The following is a 22,089-nucleotide window of genomic DNA, read 5'->3' as shown; positions in this document are numbered from 1 at the left end:
CATCATGATATGTTCTGCTAATTTTTTCAATACTTGCTCTAAAATCTTTTATTTTAAATTTCTTCCTCTGTTTTTCTTTCTTGTAAACATGTGTTATACTTCATAAAACATGCTTATGTAGATGAGATAACCTGGGACTATTATACTAGTTATGTTATATTAGTATATAGTTCCAAGATAACCAAAAAGAAAATATGTCAATTCTTTCCGTTTCCGGTCCGATTTCCGTTTCCGCCGTTTAGCAACACCCATCAATATTGGTATTCTTTACTTTTTCGAAACATTTTCAATAATAAAGTTATTTTGACTGTGTTTAGTGTGGGAACTCAAGTTTCTTTATTTTTATCGTTTATATAAAATTTAGATGCCGTTTATTTCCATTTTAGTTTACTGACACTGAGAAATACTTACAACATTTCATACAATGATAGCTTGCAAAATGCTACATCACGCACGAGCTACATTCAGTTATATGTAAGCATCCGCAAGGTGATTGGACTTATTATGTACCCCATTGTCTGTTGCTTCGGTCTGAATGCAAATATCATCGGTGTTATGGTCTTATCAAGAAGGAAAATGCGATCAAAAACTACTATTTTGTTATTGTTCCTCACTGTTTCGGATTTATTGAAAATACTTGATGATATTTTATACAGTGGTTGCAGATTTCTACAAGACATGGTAGATTATGAAACAGGAAATACGGCGCTCCATGTTTTATATCCGTATGCTCATTATATATTCAATTCTACAATGTTCTGTAACGCATGGATGACGGTCTCTGTAGCAATAGAGATACATATATGTTTGCCATTCAAAGAAATCAAAATATCTTTGCACAAATACTCGAGCTCTTATTGTTTCATTTAGTATTAAAATTGTATCTTTTGCTATCGCACTCCCATATGGTTTTTGATATCAAGTCGAATATTATGCAAGCATTTCAGAAGAACGTTCTACTATTATCCGAAATGTGGAAGGAGGGCACTTTTCAATGGATATGTAATTATATTTTTTATATGTTTCGAACAATGATACCAATCATTTTGCTGTTGTCATTTTCAATCCTTATTCTATTGCGATTAAAGCGAACACTATTCGAACAAGATCTAAGAGAAAGGCAACTTTTTCATTGACGTTAGTAATGGTGTTCTTTATAATCTGTGTGTTTCCTGGTACAATATTATCAACATGTTTTCACTTTGGTTACTATGAAGCAGAATATCTTGTCAAAGTTACCAGAGAAATAACAGACTTTATGCTATTGTTTAACTCTGCTATAATTTTTTTTATTTATTGTATATTTAACACAAAATTTAGAGAACACGTTAAAGAAATGTTTTAACCGGTTATTTTTAAGCGTTTGCACTATAAATATGTACTACTTTCCAGTATGTTCTTCTTTGACCGGACTGGATTTGGTGGTGTTCCTTTCTAAAAAGTCTATCCAATCATTTTGCATAGAATTCTGCTCAAGCCGGTGCGAAGGGCAATCTTAAACTTGCAGTGAGGTGAGATTAGTTTCGTTCCGTGTTAAAAGACTTACTGACTTTGAGATGAAGAACAACAATAAAAGCAGTTTCTTTAAGATTTGTGTGTTTTGTTGTTGTGCATGTACTGATTTCGTGTCATGGATTGATACCCCATGACCTTTGTTACCATCATTCCACCTTTAGTTTTAATCTTATATATGATTAGTTACAAAAAATATGCCTCAAGTGTTTTTCTTTATCGGAACCAATCATTCACGGTTGCTTATAATTCTTTGCATCCACTTTGTAAATTTGGTGAATGGTTGTCTCATTGGCAAACATACATTTTTTCTTAATTTCTATTTTTATTAATAACAATTCATGTAAACATTTATCCTTTGTAAGTGTGAGAAAATTACATTAATTCTCATTTATTATTTAAAATTGGCATTGTATAGATGGTAATAAGTCCTTTACTGGTTTTAATGCTAAAGCAATTGTGAATATTTTGGCAACCGGCGTTTTAGTACCTTGACTGTCATGAACTTCTGTTCGGACATGAATTATCATTGATATGGTTATATTTATAAATTAACTGTAATATAAACTATTGAATTTTTAAAATACTAAGGCTTTTCTACCTCAGGCATAGATTACCTTAGATATAATATAGGAAGATGTGGTGTGAGTGCCAATGAGACATCTCTCCATCCAAATAACAATTTAAAAAAAAGTAAACCATTTAGGTCAATGTACGGCCTTCAACACAGAGCCTTGGCTCACACCGAACAACAAGCTACAAAGAGACCCAAAATTACTAGTGTAAAACCATTCAAATGGGAAAACCAACGGTCTAACCTATATTAAATAAAAAAAAACGAGAAACACGTATAAATTACATAAACAAACGACAACTACTGTACATCAGATTCCTGACTTAAGACAGGTGCAAACATTTACAGCGGGATTAAACGTTTTAATGGATCAAAACCTTCTCCCTTTTTCTGAAACAATAGCATAACATCACAACATAGAAAAACACACGGTAAAATATCACTTGGCAGGCTCAACTCAATCAAAAAACGTACATTAATACATTATAAACGAATAAATTTGATCTGCGATATCTGAATGCAAATGCAACGTTAATAAAATATTAGGGACTAATATTCAAGGCCAAAAAGCAAACAAACAAGTTCAAACAAAGCCATGGCAAGTCACCTTTCCCTTCGAAAATATTCACTTTAGAAGAAAAACCGGTTTTAAAATAAATACAGGTAAATCTTGAAGTTTATACAAATGTAGTAAGAAGAACTAAATCATAAAATATATTCCAAATAATCAAAACTGGTATATAGACAAGATCCATATAAATATAAAATAACAAGAAAGCATTGTAAACAGTATCAACAGGTCGAATTAACAAGACAATACGATTTGAGAATACTCGCAGTTACTGACGGCTAGTTAGCTGTATTTGGCAAAACTTTTAGGAATTTTTAATCAGTATCAAAAACGAAACTACCTATTAATCTGTTTATCAGTAATTATGACGTCACACAATGTATTGCCTAATATTTTCAGTGATACAGCCAGTACGTTGATACTCGAAATTAGAATGAAATTCAAAACAGTGTAGCTGTGGCCATTGATTGACACATTAAAATCATCCATTGACTGGGACAATTTACGTGAACGTTTGTCTGTAACGACCACTGTTCACGACGTACCTACTATAGACATTTAAACTGTGGGGTCACCAAAGGTTTCTTAACGCCTTTAATTATAAAATAATTCGAAAAATTAATCAGGAATAACCTTTGTGTTTTGATTTATATAATTGATATAAATCAAAATATCGTGTTATTTCTGATTAATTTTTCGAATTACTTTATTTAGGTGTTGAGAACCTTTGGTGACCCCATAGTTTAAGTGTCTTTAAAAAGTACATAGTGAGCATTGGTCGTTACATACAAACGTTCACCTAAATTGTCCCAGTCAATGGATGATTTTAATGTGTCAATCAATGGCCACAGCTACACTGTTTTGAATTTCATTCTATTAGGCAGTAAGATCAAAGGGAAAATATACGAATTACCGATAAACAGTGTCATTTGTATCCTTTTATTAATATAAACGTATTAAATTGTTGTATTTTTCATACCGTACTGTTTTGTCGCCTGAAATATTCACGTTGTGTAACGTGAAGCTGTAAAATAAAGTTTGTGTGTTTCATTTTATTCACATGTATTATCCAATTTGTAGAATGCGAACTGGAATTAAGTTTTAAAGAATCAGATTCTTGTAAAAAAATCTTGAGGATTCAACAGAGAAACTTTTTGTTTCATTAAAGGAAATTACTACATCAAACTGCAACCATTGCTCTTGAATGTTATCGGAATCAGAAGTGCAAATGTATTAAGGATTATGTACCCTTGTGTTGATTCAATGTTAAACATATAGAAATTTTATAGCAAATCCTCAGCCTTCATCCTTGCATGGAAGTAATATTGAAAGGAATAACATCGTCGTCACTTCAAAGGTTTCATCTGCGTTACCGCCCATCTTTCGATAACTCGTTAATTGGTTCAATATCTGGCATGGAAGTTGATTCTCCGCATGTGATCGATCAAATCACTGACACTTATCGGTCATTTTCGTGTTCACGGAGAATTACGAACAGACAAGTTTTTGTCGTATATACGTGCGAAGTAACCCGAATAGTCCATTCGTTACATTCCGTTGATGTACCCTGCCGAATAGAGTTATTACGGTTCAATTTTTATTTTAGTCCATTTTTTTCCTATTTTTGGTTAGTTTGATCTTAATAGTTTAAACCGACGAAATGGGAGAACAAAGCTGGGTCATTTTCAATTTTAATATTTACAGACAGTTAAAAAACCATTTCCGTAAGTTAAGAAGATGACCCCTTTATTAAATACGAAAAAATCTAAGTCTTTCGTGTATCAGTCAATTAAAATATTCACAATTCTAAACGATTCTATCCTTCAATTTAAGTTCTTGATACATAAACTAATTTGTGTAAAAGTAAATTTGCTGTAAGACAGAGCCTTTCGTCGGTTTGTTATAATTTTGCTGTAGCTTGTTATATTAATTAATATATACAAGCATTCCACAATAAACATTTAAAAAAAATATATATATATTTACGAAAATATTATCCACATTTTAGTTGTCCAGTTTCAATAATGTAATGACATTTATGACATATATACATAAATTTAATACTTAAAAATAACTATCCTTTTTTCAATCTCGATAAACTTTGCACATTTCAACAGTAAAAAAAAATTATGTCTACATTTGCCTACATTATTTTGTTAAACATCATGTGAAAGCTGATCGATTCATCGGTATTTAACTGTTTAACTCAAGATCCGCTTTTAACCGGAAAATACTTTTAAAACAGTTTAAAACAAACGGTAAAAAGCAAAAATATGCTAAATTAAAAACAATTTTCCATGCTAAACTGCTGTAGTTTGAACAATTCTCGGTCGTTTTTCAAGTTTTTTACATCATACGACTTCTTTCTGAAGGTACAGGTTTTATATGATACAACGCCACCTTCTTATTAATAAATCTCGGATTTCACACAGGTACTTTATAATTACCTGACTCGATAAAATCACGTGACTGATAAGAAATTCCAGATGCCATTTTACAACCGCGGTATCACAGATAGTAACCAAAGGGGTCTTACCGCTGAGACTATAATTGGATAAAATCATATGACTTTAGTACAGGGCTCTGCAGGCCGTTAATACATGCTAATTAGTCGATGTTATTCCTTTTAAATATTACTTCCATGATCCTTGTAATCTCATATTTGGCAATTTAATGACTGATAGATAAATGATAATTGCATGTAGTGCTAGCATTGATTTCCCTATAACAAGTTTATTAATGTAGTTATTCACAGGCACTTGTTTCTGTCAATGTGAGGTTTACTATCCGTACCAGTACAAAAAAACACAAGGTAGCTAACGGAAATTTTCAATGTGTTCGCTTCAACCAATATTTTTTTTAATTTCCCTTGATTTTTTCACAAATAAAAGTACACCAGTCTGTCGGTAATTGATTTATCTTTACAATGAAACAACTTTCACGTACCTTGAGAATACCCCTCAAACAGAATAACACACTTCAGATGAGAATTATTTACCTTTTTCCAGACAGTTTAAAAGAAAAAGAGCACTTCGTGGCAAATAAACCAAGATTTTTATAGAAAATCCACAGCCTTTAATACAGATATTTTTGTTATAAAATTTGAAACATAGAATACTCACTTGCTTTTCTATGATGTGCTAGTGTTTATTGTTTACAAAAAGTTCTATCCAACCTGTAAATTCCAAAATACCTCGTGCTGAGTCACTAAAGTCGAGCGCGCCATAAAAGGTGTACTTGATTTGGTCCATATTTTTATTTGTTTTAGCTAATAAATACATTAATAAACTTGTTTTAAGGAAACCAATGCTAGCACTGCATGCAATAATCCTATATTTGTCAGTCATCAAATTTCCAAATATGATAGTACAAGGATAAAGACTGGATTTTCTATAAAATTTCCATATGTTTAGCATGGAATCAACAGAAGGGTACATAATCCTTAATCCAATGCTATTAAAACATGGAAATTATATAGAAAGTCCACAGCCTTTACCCCTGTACTCTCATATTTTGGCAATTCGATGCTTGATAGATAGAGGATTATTGCATGCAGTGCTAGTATTGATTTCCTTAAAACAAAAGGATTATTGCATGCAGTGCTTGTATTGATTTCCTTAAAACAAGTTTATACATTTAGATATTTGTTTAAACAAATATAAATGTAGACCGATTCAAGTACACCAATAAGGTGTGCTCGACTTTAGTGACTTAGTACGAGGTGTTTTTGAATTTAAAGATTGTTTACGTCTTTTTGTAATCAATAAACACTAGCTCCTCATAGAAACACAAGTGAGTAATCTAAAACAAGTTTATACATTTAGAATTCAAGTACACCTTTAAGGGTGCGCTCGACTTTAGTGACTCAGCACGAGGTTTTTTTTAATTTAAAGGTTGTTTAGGTCTTTTTGTAAACAATAAACGATAGCTGCTCATAGAAAAACAAGTGAGTAATCTATGTCTTGAAATTTTATAACAAAAATCTCTGTATTAAAGTCTGTGGATTTTCTACTAATTGCAACTAAACTATAAATAATAATTCTTTGCACGAGGTTTCCCCTTGATATATGTATAAAACGGTCCATCTCTGTTATTCATTATCTTTGCTGTTATGATACTAGTATAATATTGCAGTTTGAAAATTTCGTAATTGACAGGCCACAGAAGGAGTCATCAACCTGAAGTCTCGAAAACTTTGGGCATGGTGACTTTATTTTACCGTGCCCGGAAATTTAAAAATGATCCATGTCAACTTGTCGCTCCTTTAAATAAACTTAGTCTGAAAGGCTACCTTACCTATTCAACACTGTAATAAGATCATTGAATATTGTATTTATTGGTATAAATATTGATTTTGTTATCAGTATGTTAAAGGCTAACTAAATATTAGTAGTATTTTATATACATATACATATTTATGGATCTACAATCTTTCGATACCTGTAACTTGGCATTGCATAAGGTCATGTTTTTCTCTGGCTGTTTATGACGTCTTTACACTAAATCCATTGGATGTTGGATGTGTACGGATTGATAGTTTAGTCTTAGATGCATGATTTTTTATTACTTGTTAGTAGCTTTTAGCTAGCTGTCAGATAACTGCGAGTACTCTCAGATCTGTTTTTGTACCCGGCCACGTCCACTTGTATGTTTGTCCATCTGATAAGTTGAGCCATTTTCAACTGATTTTTATAGTTCGTTCTTATGTTGTACTGTTATACCACTGTACCAGGTTAGGGGAGGGTTGAGATCCCGCTAACATGTTTAACTCCGCCACATTATTTAAGTATGGGCCTGTCTCAAGTCAGGAGCCTGTAATTCAGTGGTTGTCGTTTGTTTATGTGTTGCATATTTGTTTTTCGTTCAGTTTTTTTTATATAAATAAGGCCGTTAGTTTTCTCGTTTGAATTGTTTTACAATGTCTTATCGGGGCCTTTTATAGCTGAGTATGTGGTATGGGCTTTGCTCATTGTTGAAGGCCGTATGGTGACCTATAGTTGTTAATGTCTGTGTCATTTTGGTCTCTTGTGGACAGTTGTCTGATTGGCCATCATACCACATCTTCTTTCTTTTATAGTTTCCTCTAAGTCTGCTTAACCTAATAGAACTATTTCAGTGTAGCCAAAAACATATTTGAAACAAAGAAAGACAATACTAGTACAAGATTTTAACATACCAAGGTATTTATTTGAAAAAACAAGACACCTTTTATTCAACTACGATTCTTCTGAAGACGAAACGCAAAATTAGATTTTCACATTAATGGATCGATGTATTAGAAAAAAATATACTTGGTTCTTTCAATGAAAACTAAATACATGCCTTTTCTACGGTTTTGATAGGTTTTTGTTACATGCGGTTGGTATCGCAATAATAAAAACACTGCTTGCATTAGTTCTGTATTAATTTCATAATCGGCGAAAATGGTGAAGTCTCTTATTTTCAAATAGAAATTGAAAAATGGGATTTAAAAGATTCTTTATCTTTGGGAAAAAAAGTACCTTAATAAGATAGGCAAACTACATGGTAAATCAACTCATCATCGATACCAGGACTAAATTTTGTATTTACGCCAGACGCTCATTTCGTCTACAAAAGACTCATCAGTGACGTTTGAATCCAAAAAATTTTAAATAGCCAAATAAAGTACAAAGTTGAAGAGCATTGAGATCCAAAAGTCCTAAAAGTGTTGCCAAATACAGCTAAGGTAATCTATGCCTGAGGTAGAAAAGCCATATTATTTCAAAACATTCAAAATTTTGTATACAGTTAATTTATAAATATAACAATATCAATGATACAGGACTTGTGATACTCTCGGGGAAATAAATCTCCACCAGCAGTGGCATCGACCCAGTGGTTGTAAATAAACTCATCATAGATACCAGGACTAAGGTTTGTATATACACCAGACGCGCGTTTCGTCTACAAAAGACTCAACAGTGACGCTCGAATCCAAAAAAGTTAAAAAAACGAAATAAAGTACAAAGTTGAAGAGCATTGAGATCCAAAATTCCTAAAAGTGTTACCAAATACAGCTTAGGTAATCTATGCCTGAGGTAGAAAAGCCTTATTATTTCAAAAAAATCAAAATTGTGTAAACAGTTAATTTATAAATATAACAATAACAATGATAATTCATGTCAGTTCAAAAAGTGTTGACTACTGGGCTTGTGATATACTGTTAGCATTTCTGTTGTTTCGTTGTTTTTCTCTTTTTGTTTCGATGTTTTGTCTCGGTTTTAGTTGTAACCCGGATTTTTTTTTCTCAATCTATTTATGACTGCCGAACAGCGGTATACTACTGTTGCCTTTTTTTTAACATTTTAGGGAGAAAATATTGGCAATAGAATTGTAGTAAAAGATATTACTTCCATTATCTTCCTTTTTTAATTGTTTTAAAATTTGACAGACCCGTATTCGTATAACATAAAACGAATGACCTTGAAATTCGCGTCTGTCAAATTTTAAGAGTTTGAGGTCAAAGTCCCCATCCCCCTAAAACAAATGGCTTCACCCTCGTAAGAAAGCTTCACAGCAAAAAATTAATGTAGCATTTCAAGACTTCATAACCATGTTGAACCAGGCACTGTCCAGCTATCTAAATATTGACATACGTTTAACTAAGGGTCATCCATAATTGTCAACCATTTTCCAAAGTGTACAAAACATGCGCTTTTTCAGACAATATATAATAAAGCAGGTGAAATTGACAATCGGGGGTACTGAGAAATGCTTGCAAAATGTTTGTTTAAATAATTTTACTAGTTCACATGTTTGAAAGAATTAGTGTTCATATGATTTGATCTTTTAATCGTTCAATCCGGATTGAGTAGAATTATGATATCGAAATAAATATCATCAATTGAAAATAATAAAGAAGAAATAAGAGAAACACACCCAAGCCAATTCTCAATTTTAAACATTGACTTTCCCTACGGAAACGACATAAATTCCGAAAATAAAAAAAAAAAGTGTACGGTAAAAATGCTGATTTTTTAACCCCTCCCCCTAGTGTACGTTTTGTACACTTTGGAAAATTGTTGACAATTATAACGTTCTCATATTGACAGAACGTTGTTTCTAGAAAGTCAGTAGAGGGTAATGATTGCATATGGGTATTAATAATTATGAATATGGACTTAACTGTATGTATAATAATGCTTACACTGTTTTATGTTTCATTGCAGCTGTCCGTGGTCATTTCTCAACTTCTTATTTATGACTAAGGTCATCTTAATGGGGTCTTTTCCTCTTTCATTTGCTGTCGAAAGTAATTTTTTTGTATTGTTTTTATATATGTGGTCGGGTCCTTACTTTTATGCTCTCAATTGAAAACAAAATGTAAATAAATCATCAAACAGAGAGCCATTATTTATCAGGAAAAACAATAATAGAAAAATCAATCGGAACAGATGTGCATATGTCCCCTCAGCAAGTCTTACGTGCCGACAATATATCCACATTTCAATAATCATTTAGTTCTGTTTGTTAGGGCAACCGGAGGTGTTAAAAGAAAATAACACTTTGTAAATTCCGTGGTCCAGATCGCCTTTCTACAATATAAAGTGTTATTCTTTATCGTCATATAAGCAAATTAAAAATGTTTATGACGAAAACTTAAACTTAGTATATATAAACCAATGCAATATAAACTAAACATGAATCATTAATGCACACGTTTTATATGACACGTATGTTCTTCTTTATTACGGCCTTATCCTCAACTAAAATACCTTCATACCTTCCAGTCTCCATTTTCAAAGGAGCAGTACCACTTCTTAATTTGGCATAGGCACTCCTATATTTACCAGGTATGATTTTTAATAAATAATTGGTGAGTTTTCTTAATTTTAAAGAGTTCAGTTTAATTAAAAGTGGATAGGTTAAGTGCTTCTACATGTATGAAATAGGTTAATATATACAGGTCATTAATTCATAAATTGATTGAGCAAAAAACAATCCGGGGTTACAAAATAAAACTGAGGAAAACGCATCAAATATAAGAAGAGAACTACGACACAACAGAAACACAACTTTATATTAAAATGTAACACACACAGAAACGAACTATAATATAACAATGGCCATATTCCTGACTTGGTACAGGACATTTTAAGTAAAAAAAAACGGTGGGTTAAACCTGGATTTGTGGCATGCCAAACCTCCCGCTTTTATGCCAATGTTAAATATAACATTACATGACAGAACTACTATACAAATAAATAGGAGAACATATAGGACAGAGAAACACACAAATAATAGCTAACAAAAGATACCAGGGTTAAAACTTAATACGCTAGACGTGCGTTTCGTCCACACAAGACTAACCAGTGACGCTCAGATGAAAAAAGTTCAAAAAGCCAAAACAAGTACAAAGTTGAAGAGCACTGAGGACCAAAAGTTCCAAAATGTTGTGACCAATACGACTAGGGTTTTCTGTTTGGGATAAGAACATCCTTATTATTAAAGATAAGTAATACTTTTGCAGTAAATTTTATAAAATGACTATATAATAGATATACATGATAAAACCAAAGTGATGACTAACCACAGAATACAAACGGATACATTACATAAAACAACCTAAACCAGTACATACAAATACACAGCCGAGTTAGCCAAAGCCATCAACGCACACAAAGTGACGTCACATTTGAATTTCTTAAAAGATTTCCCTAAAATAAGATAGAATTGAAGATCAGATTTGTAAGACTGATATAACATTTATTAATAACAATACAAACTATTAGTATCAAATTGTGTTAGTAATAAGATAATTAATTGTATTAAATAGCTATGTCGGTGTTTCTTCTGAATCAAACTTTGAACCAAATATATCGTATAAATTTCGTTGATCCAAACTAAAATCTAATAAATGAACTGGATGATTATAATTATCTTTACCATGCCATACAAATACAACAGAAAAAAAATAAGATTAACAACTACAAACGTTAAGACATTTGACAAAAGCCGATGAGAATAACAACATTAACGGTACTAATTTTCCTGCACCAGATGCGGATTTCGACAATACATGTCTCTTCAGTGATGCTCGTGGCCTAAATATTTGAAATCCAAAGCTTACATAAAATATGAAGAGCTGTAATCCAAAAGGCCCAAAAAGTATTGCCAAATCTGTGAAAGGAATCAGAGCTTTGCACGCGGGAGATACATTCCTTAATTTATAATAATTTATAATATTTTGTAGCAGCAAATTTTAATAACACAGAAAAATCCGTATTTTCAAAATCACAGATCAAAACTAAATACATGAATTTGGGATAGAAAAGTACAGTGACACGTCTTATAGCAATGCGAATTCACACTTAGCAAAGCAGTCACGTTCGGTATTTAAAAGATCAGACGACGTAATGACAATCCACATCTAACACGTGGTAAAAATGTCCTTAGTTTGGACAGAGACACATCGTATGCATAAATCAATTCGTGATGGTGTCCATAAGATATATGGAGTGTCATTTTCAATCTGTCCTCCTCATAACTTTGTTGGAGCAGTTTCTGCGTTAGGAGCACACTCCTGTGTACAAAGTCCGTTTAGTGTAAACATGCACGAGAATAAGGATTCAACAATTAAGATATGTAAACACCATACGAAGGAACAGAGGGTATATTAATGCTGAGAAATTGATAATTGGGAAGTTGAAATCGTCCAGTTTATCATAGATTTTGATGTGAAGTCGTCCATCTGTGTCAATATTGAGGAAAAGATCAAGGTATGAAGCAGTTCTTCTAGTATCAATAGTATCCTTAATTTCAGGCTCACTGGGATATATGAGATGTAAGTATTGGCTGAAATATGGGTTATTCAATGATAGAACATGATGAACATATCGGAAAGTAAAATTAAAGAATGAATTCAGCTTCATACGAGTACAAATACAAATCGGCCAGTAGGGTGCACAATTAGTACCCATTGGAATACCGACTGTCTGTTGAAATATAAATCCTCCAAACTCAAAAAGTATATTTTCGATCAAAAAGCCTAGCATTTTGATAATATCATCTTCAGTATATTTTCTGGTAGATTCAGTGTGGTTATTGTAACCAAAAACAAGAAATTTGTATCTTCGATTCCCCCTTTTTTTTAGAAAAAGCTCTATTTAATGAGATGGTGAAGTCGATCTTTCAACTGAGCATGGGGAATAGAGGTGTAAAGCGTAGAAAAATAAAAAGTCTTTATGATGCTGCAAAGATCGTGGTCGAAGATTAGGCAGATCTTTCAAATTTTTGAGAATCCACATCTCGTTAACACCACTGATAGAATATATCTCATCACATTATTTTTGAAGCCCATCTTTAACTGTAGAAAGAAAAGTAGTCAATACTTTAGAAAGATGTTTAGTCGAACATTTTGATGATCTAGCTATGTATCGTTCTTTATATGGAGTTTGTGTAGTTTTTGGCATCCAGTATAATGATGCTTAATCTTCTTCGTTTTCTTTGATGTTGATACCAAAAGAAAGGACAGATTCGTGATTTTGTAAAATTTCGTCCTTGGTAAATGATGTTAAAGGATATGTAGGATTACCAGTAGTTCTATTTATTCCAAGCTCTGTTGTGAGACATTGCAAATAATGGTATTTACATATGAAGACAATATTATTGGAGGCTTTATCTGCTGGAACAACGACATATTTGTCATGCAAAGAGGATAAAGCATCCACAACATTCGGATTCTTGAAAGGGTTAATAACTCGTGTGAACATACTACATTGTAGTTTTTGAATGCGCTTCTGAATTCATGGTCGAATAGCTTTGATCCATTCAGACAAAATGTGGCGCAATTTAAGTCTATTTATTTTTGCAATTAATACCATCAGAAAAATAGAGAGTGGCGCAATTGATACTTTTTCAAAACTGTAATTGGCACAAATTGATTCTGCCCATTGAATGACAGTACTACTACGCATTTCAGTCTTTAACGCGATTAATTAAAATAATAATATCATTATTGACTTCCAACAATATAATATTATAATATATCCACCACGATGCAAGTAATCAGCTAAGACATGAAATGCAAATCAGACCAAAATAAATGTACATAAATTAATTTCGTAATATATGAGTAAAAAATATAATCACAAAAATACTGAACTTCGAGGAAAATTCAAGCGTACAGTCCCTTATCAAACGGCAAAATCAAATGACAAAACACATCAAACGAATGGACAGCAACTGTCATATTCCTGACTTGTATTCAAATGTAGAAAATGATGGATTGAACCTGGTTTATAACGCTAAACCTCTCACTTACATGACAGTCGCATCAAATTCACTTATATTTACAACGATGTGTGAACAAAACAGACATAATAAATAAAAGTCAAAATATTGTGTGAATGTGATTTAGGTTTCACTTGCTACAAAGAAATCCCTGATAAGGTGGGTCCCTAAAGTAACTATAAAATTAATCATCTTTCTTGAAAATTGCGACGAAATACGTTAAGATTAGAGAGACCAGCATCTTTGCTTCTACATACAGCTTGATATCTTTATTTGTATAACGATAGTCTCGCGGTAAATGTTAATTAATGTCCTTGTTATTAAGATTTACTATTTTATCAGCACAAACTGATGTTTAGAAACTGATGTGTACAGAAGTACAACTGAACTTTTCGAGTAACAAATCTAAGTTATCTTGTAAAGTTCACACTCGTCTGAATTCTTAGTAGCTAACCTGGATATAGGAACAATCTAGCTATACAGGGTTATTAAGCCATCATTTTGTTATCTATCAAATAAAAAAATTATAACGATTGCAACTGTCTGTATTAAAGTTCAGTTAAGTTAATTAGTATATTACAGATTATATCAGACCCCTGAAAGCTTAACAAAAAAATATGCCCGAGACAAATATTATAATATAATCATTAGTGAGCTTTTAAACTTGTTACGATGGAGTATGTTACTATCATACATTTTAGTGATCATTGTCTAAATCTATTTTCCAAATACGTATGCAAAAAGTAAATGTATAGTTGTATATTTTAGCCATGTATGATTGGAAAGATTATTTTGTCCTTATGAGAAGCGTTGTATTGACAAATTTGGTACAGATCAGTTCAAAATGATTCTAAAAAGAAAGTCTGCTCACATATATGACTTGATATCAACATCTAACATTGAATCATATTTAATAAGTACTATATATACCATGGTTCTTACGAGTTAACATATTTAAACAAACGAACCCGAAGGATGAGTTTGTTTAAATATGTTAATGAGTAAAACACATGGTATATAAAATTTGTAATATAAATAAAATGATTGACAGCTTTGAAGACCTTGAACTAACATTGGAAATTGGTCACGTTACAGTTTTATCCAATGAAAAGTAAGCTCGCGCAAGTCACTTTTGCGCCTCGTGTATAATCTGCGTATTTCATTAAGAAAGCACGCCGCACAATTTGCAGAAAGAGAAGAAAATGGCAGAACTTCCCGATTTATTAGATTTTGAGGAAAGCGAACTAATTATAATGGCAGCTGAAATGGAAGACGATGTGCATTTATCACAAATTGCAGCCGAAATAGAGGAAGATATTCAATTATCTCAAGTCGCGACCGAAATCGAAGATGATATCAAGTTGGCAGTCTGTTCTCAAGAGATTGAGGCTGACTATTTTGACGATCTGGCTATTTCTCAGGCAGCAAATATAATGGATGTCAATTTGACAATTTCACAAGCAATGAACGTATACGATGTTGAGGGCGAAGAAAATTTTGACTTGGGAACATTTGAACTTGGTTATTTGGCCCGGGAACCAAATACCAGCGTAGTCGAAACCCCGTGAACCCAGGGATTAATCGTTTTTCTACATGTGTTTCTGCTGACAAGATCGATAAACTTATAACTTCACAAACCAACCCAAATACACAAAAGAACACAAAGTGGGCTATAAAAGTGTTTAACGAATGTCGGGCAGCTAGAAGACAAAACGGTGTTGAAATAACAGATTTGTTGGCAATGGATGTTAAAACTATGGATTATTGGCTCCAGAGATTTGTTTTGGAGGCGCGAAAAAAAAACAACGGGAGACGAATATCCTTCGAAGTCGTTGTATTACATCGTCTGTGGTTTAATGAGACATTGCAAGGACAACAAATTATTTCATGTTAACTTCTTTGACGAAAAAGACGGCACATTTGCACAATTTCGCAAAGTGCTTGATGCAAGAATGAAATATTTGCTGGCGAAAGGACTGGGGACTAAACAAAAAAGGCCGACGCAATATCGGAGGAAGATGAGGAAATTTTGTGGTCATCTGGTGTTTTTGGACAATCAAATTCAACAACACTTCAGTATACTGTTTTTTATTATGCCTGTAAAATGTTTGGCTTGAGGGGTAGGAATGAACATCGGAATTTGCAATGTTCTCAGTTTGAACTTGGAGAAGACGGAAAGGGGAAATACATTAGATTTATTGGCCGTAACAACAAAACTTTCAACGGTGGTCTGGGTCATATGAAAATTAGCAACAAGGATATAAAACATTATTCTAATGACGGTAAGTTTTGTTTTATTGTTAATTATCAAGATATCGTACAGAAATAATAATTATTTTGCATGTTGTTCCTTTCATTAAAAAAACCTAAAACAGGTACAATTAAGAATTTCTTGGCAAACTGCTTTAACTCGTTATTTTATGAATTTGAAATTTCATTTAATTATCTAGTTATTTGTCAATGGATCATATTTTTAAGGCTTATTACCAAACACTAAACAGTAAAATAGTATTTAGGGAGCGTGAGAAGTGGATAGTGATGATCCTTCTATTTGATCACTAACAAAGTCATGTTTTTTACGATTTTTTGTGTTTGCTCTCAGTTGTATCACGACTGACGAAAAACTGCATTCTTTACAAGAGTTATCTCCCATTCACCATAAGTTAAGTGAAAATGAAAAGTCAAAGCGCAAAGCCCGTTATCGTATTTAAAGTGACAAAATCAACTGAATCAAAAACTTCTGTCATATTCAATACTTGATACAGGAATTTTTGTATGTAGACAATGGTGGATTAAACCTGGTTTTATAGTTAAACTCTCAAATTGCAATATACTCATAAATAAAAGACAATGTAACTGCTTTTAATGAAGATGTATATTTTTATCACTTATCGAAATTGTGCAAATCATGGTACCCCTCCGTTATACATGTACTAAGTTTAATTACTGATTTTTTCTTAAAAAGTCGCCATATATACAATATTTGTATTATTTCTAGTTTTATTATTCATTTTCAGGACCTAGGTGTATGTACAACATTTTTGAGACATATCTCAACATTCTTGGTAATGATGGATGTTTTTACCGAAAACCTTTGGCTTTGGTCGGAAATACAATCCGGTATGGAAAGCAGCCGCTTGGTGTAAATAAACTAGAAGGTTTAATGAAAGAGATGTGTCAAAAAGCGGGCTTAACTGGAAATTACACAAATCATTCTGGGAAGAGGACGTGCGCAACAGCATTGTACAAAGCAGGATTAGATGAACAAACAATAATGGATCGTACTGGACACAGGTCGTCAGCTGTAAGGGCATACAAATCAAAAACTGATGAAATAGAACAAAAAGTGTCTTCTGTGTTAAATCCACCAAGTATTGATACAGGTTCTGTTACCCATAATAAATTGGAAGTTGAGGGGCCTCTTTTGAAGTGTACAAAACTGGAACCAGTCAACACTGAAAACTCCGCAAATTGTCGTGACATTTCTACGCGCCTAAAATGTTTGAATGATATTACTAACACAAGTGGAACTGTAAATTTTAACAACTGCAATTTTTCTTTCACTTAAACATTTGTTGAAAGAAAGTTAATGGGAATTTTCGCAATGGAACATTTTTTTATTATTTTTTTTCAAAACTGAAAGAAGGAACCTTTCGATTTTTTTTTCAACTTACGGGAACTTGTGAAAAGCATTTTTTGTTTTAGTTTAAAACATGTTTCTTGTGATGTGTTGTGTTACAAATGAAACAAATAAATGTTCATGACCTTTCACTTTTTTTCTGTTTCCTAAATATTTCAGAGGCGGATATCTTTCAAAAAATGGGGTGGAGCTTCAGCCATGGAATAACATGAAAATGAATATGTTGTACCATAGCTAAGCTCCGCCTTCTTTCCTTTGGATTCTAGTTGAGCTGCATATTTAATTAGCAAAGTATGGTACAACATAAATTTGCATATAATATACCATGGTTTTCCCTAAACACACTTTTTAAGCAAATTATTGCATTAAAACATCAAAGGAAAAAATTCAATTTATGTTACAATTGAAAATACACCATAAAAAAACGTATATAGTTCTTTTTTTTAGATCTTATGCAGACAAAAAAGCGCGTCAGACGTTTCAAATTATAAACCTGGTACCATCTCTGATGAGGATTTTTCCGATGTAGTCTGCAATCAAGTTAAGCGGAGGATCACATGACATAAGCATTGAACAAAACTTTATTGGATAAAATCACGTAAAGAAAATATAGTTTTCATAGGTCTATTCAAATCGATTCTACCTCAAATATGCTTTCAAGCCCCGCCAAGACACACTTGCAAAAAATAATTAGCATGAGTAGATCTAAATCAATCATCAATGGGTAGAGTGCATACTTGTTCCAGTTATGATTTGTAAATTGTATAAATATTGTTCAATCATTCGATTAAAGTTTGATAGTGGTTATTAGTTTTCTTTCACGGCGAAATAAAGTGAATCAGATCCTGTGCATTTGTCAATTCTGGCTTTTTTGCGCCATTACTTGTTTGTATCGCGACAAAAACATTAGAAACGGAGATGTTGGGACAATAATTAACGACAAAATAATCAAAAACGTATTGACGAAAAAACTCCAAGGTACATTAAAAAAAGAAGAAATCCTTAAAAACTGATAAAAACAATACGGTCCACTATACCAATCAACGGAGAGAATGGATGTCATATTACTGAACTGGTGCTAGATGGTTTTATAGCTAGTTGTACCTCTAAAATTCACCATTCGACTTTTGATATTTTTCTTAAATATGTCAATCTACAAACACCGTTCCAATGTCTAAACGTAGTTGACGTATTTTACACAAGCAATCAAACAACGGCCAACAACACTAAATTTTAAAAAAATATAACAAATGACGATATCTCTGACTTGGGACAATCACACAGAAATGAAATGCGAGATCATTGTATTTAATCTCGACCTGCATATAAGAAAAACAAAAAGAAACGCACTCAATTTCAAAACAACGAGGGTAATTAATAGATAACAAAAATACACAATTAAACCACAAATTATACAATATAAATTCAGTTTTAAGCTGCGTTATACCTAGTGCTGGATGTAACATCTCTCTTTCAGACTTAAAGACACTAAGATGATCATTTTAAGAATGTTGCAAAAATGTGTCCAGCGAGTGTGAATGAACCAAGTTGTGCGCTATGTATGTCGGTCTAGTTCATTACGCTTCGAGTTTTGTGTTGAATTTCATCAGGTATAATGAATTCTTAGCTTTAATTACGTACCCAAAACAAACATTAACCTTTGAGCAAAAGTCTAAAACCAAACAAAAACTTAATATTATATATTGTTTAAAATGCGCAGGACACAGCATTATAAAACTATGTACGCACATCACTGGGGTAAATGTGATCTCCGTAACTGCAGTTACGTATATCCAAAGATGGCGGACGATGTTTCTGGTCAATTTTTCTTTTGTCAATTTTGTAATAATAATGTATTATTCTTCGGTATTTCATGTCTTTTTTTAACGTATAACTACATTTGAAACTGAAATACTAAATGTTTTATTCATAATTCAATCGCTGAAATGGAGAAAACAGCCATCTAAAATATCGTGATGATATGGGTAACTGAAGTAAATAAATTGTCAACGATATACGTAACTGCAAATATTGATATCCGTAACTGATTTTATTTCTACACAATTCCATCATGTTTGAACAGAAATAAATATCTCCAGTTATTTAAAGTGTGAAAAACATGAATAAGAATTGTTCTTCGAAGTCTCAAAAATTATTATGTGAAAATATTGATCAGGCATCCAATTCTGTATTTCTATATAGTCAGTAGCATTAGATGAAATATTAAGAAAAATTTAGAACGGACAGTCTTTTAGCAAATGAAAAAATCTAAAACCTCTAACACACTAAACGAATTGATAACAGCTGTAGTCTTGATTTGGTACAAGCATTACCTTATATAGAAACTGGTAGATGAAACCTGTCATTATTATAGATAGCTAAGCAGGGTTCTCGTTGAGGATTTTTGAAGGCGAGTCCAGGGACTTGTCATTTTTGGCCATGGTGAGTCCAACAGCAAGGAGAAGATATTTTATTGCAATATAATGTAATATTTAGTCTCCATGGCCTAACAGAGCAATGAAATGACATAACATTCAGATTACTTTTAAACTTTTGCTATAAAATGATGATATTGTTTTTAATTGTGTTAAGTTTATACAAAATATTTCTATCTTGATGCATCTGTGGACTCACTGGTTTGGAAAATGATGAGTCCAGACAGATTTTGATGAGTCCAGGACTCATGGACTCGCCTTAGTGAGAACCCTGAGCTAAGTCTCTCACTTGTATGAGAGTCACTCTCAGACTCACATAGGATTCCATTATATTAAAAACAATTATTGGGTAAAGCAAACGGTCAAAATATCAAAATTTTGGGTACAATGTATCACAGTCAACATTATTTTAACATCTGAATGCCCCAAAATAAATTATTTAAACAGTAACATAGAGTAACGGTTAAAAATATACAAAGACAAAATCAAATAGCAAAATATCACCTACAGCTGATCATAATCAACAAGTACCTAACCACTTCATTTCAAGACCGCCAAGAGTGACTGGGGATTGGGAAAAATGGTCTCCATTGGACTACCTCCCCGAAAACCGTAGCAAAAGTGGGGTATCCGTTTTGCTGTGCGGGATGTACAAGTACGCATACACGTCCGGTCAGAATGGGGTCGTTTAATCAGATGCCTCGTGTAGAGATTATTCCGTGCTCTTTGTACGTTGATAGCCCTTGTAACAACTCTTTGACGGTGGTCAATAGATGGGATGTGGCATGCTTCTCTTCCTGAACATATATATAATAATAGGAAGATGTGGTACGAGTGTCAATGGGATAACTCTCTACATGAAATGACATAGAAATTAACATTTATCAGGTCACCATTCGGCCTTTAACAGTGAACAATGCCAATACCGCATAGTCTGCTATTAAAAGCCCCGAAAAGACAAATGTAACACAATTCGAACAAGTCAACTTATAGCTTTATTTATGTATTAAAAGAAGAACAAATAGCAAATATGTAACACAGCAACTCACGACCACCACTGAACTGCAGGCCTTGGTCAATACAGAATGTAGCGATATTAAACATGTAGGATGGCGTTCAACTCCCCCTAACCTGGGACAGTGGTGTTACAGTACAACATAAGAGCAGACTAAAGGATCAGTTGAAAAGGCTTAACTCAACATGCGGATACAAATAAAAATAGTTTACACAAACAAAGTGAACTTGGGAGGGTACTTGAGGGAATTTATGAGTTTTATTTCGGGAAAAAAATGATGATCCTTACTAATAAATCGAGTATAATGAATGAAGCAGAAACAATGTAACTCAACAGTTACGGATGTCCTTCACTCAACGTTTATTACAGTTACGGATATCAGTCTACACAGTTACCCATATCTTCGCGATTTTTTGAAATGATGATTTCTCCATTTAACGGTTGAACTATGAAAAGATGCTTTGTATTTCAGTTTTAAACTTAGTAATACTTTAAATAAGACACGAAATACCGAAGAATAATACTGAATTATTACAGAATTGACAAAAGAAATATTGACCAGAAAATTCGTCCGCCATCTTTTGATATACGTAACTGCAGTTACGGAGATCACATTTACCCCAGTGCACATGTACCAAATATCTAAGATAAGATGCTTTTATCAAATGTTTTTGCTGTAAATATGTGGTTAATGCTTACCATCACGACTTCATAACTATTTTAATGTGCGTAGTAATTGTTTTGTTGCATTTTTGTTTGTTTTTTGTTGCCCTTCAGTGTTCTGTTGTTTCGTTGTTTCCCTCTTATTGTTGATGTGTTTCCCTCGGTTTTAGTTTGTAATTCCGGATTTGTGTTCTCACAATCGATTTATGACTTTAAACAGCGGTATACTACTGTTGTTTTTTTTTTTTTTTTTTTTTGTCCTTGTTCTGTGCATATATATATATTATTTGTTTATTATTTGTTTAGTATAGCTTTGGTCCGTATCGGCAGAACACTATGTATTGTCATTACTTTTCTTTTTGCAACTGTTTCGAACTTTACCACACCGGAGCATAGTATGCAGGGGGGTATGCTTACTGTTGAAAC

The 22,089-nt window shown here is 32.7% G+C and overlaps 1 pseudogene; it reads left to right on the top strand.

Moving 5' to 3' along the window:
• The first annotated feature begins 15,435 nt into the window (after nt 1–15,435).
• On the top strand, nt 15,436–17,649 carry LOC143062537 (uncharacterized protein KIAA1958-like; annotated as a pseudogene).
• The last annotated feature ends 4,440 nt before the right edge of the window (nt 17,650–22,089 follow it).

Source organism: Mytilus galloprovincialis, chromosome 2 (assembly GCF_965363235.1).
Source record: "Mytilus galloprovincialis chromosome 2, xbMytGall1.hap1.1, whole genome shotgun sequence".
Lineage (NCBI taxonomy): Eukaryota > Metazoa > Mollusca > Bivalvia > Mytilida > Mytilidae > Mytilus > Mytilus galloprovincialis.
This window is presented reverse-complemented; position numbering and strand designations above follow the sequence as displayed.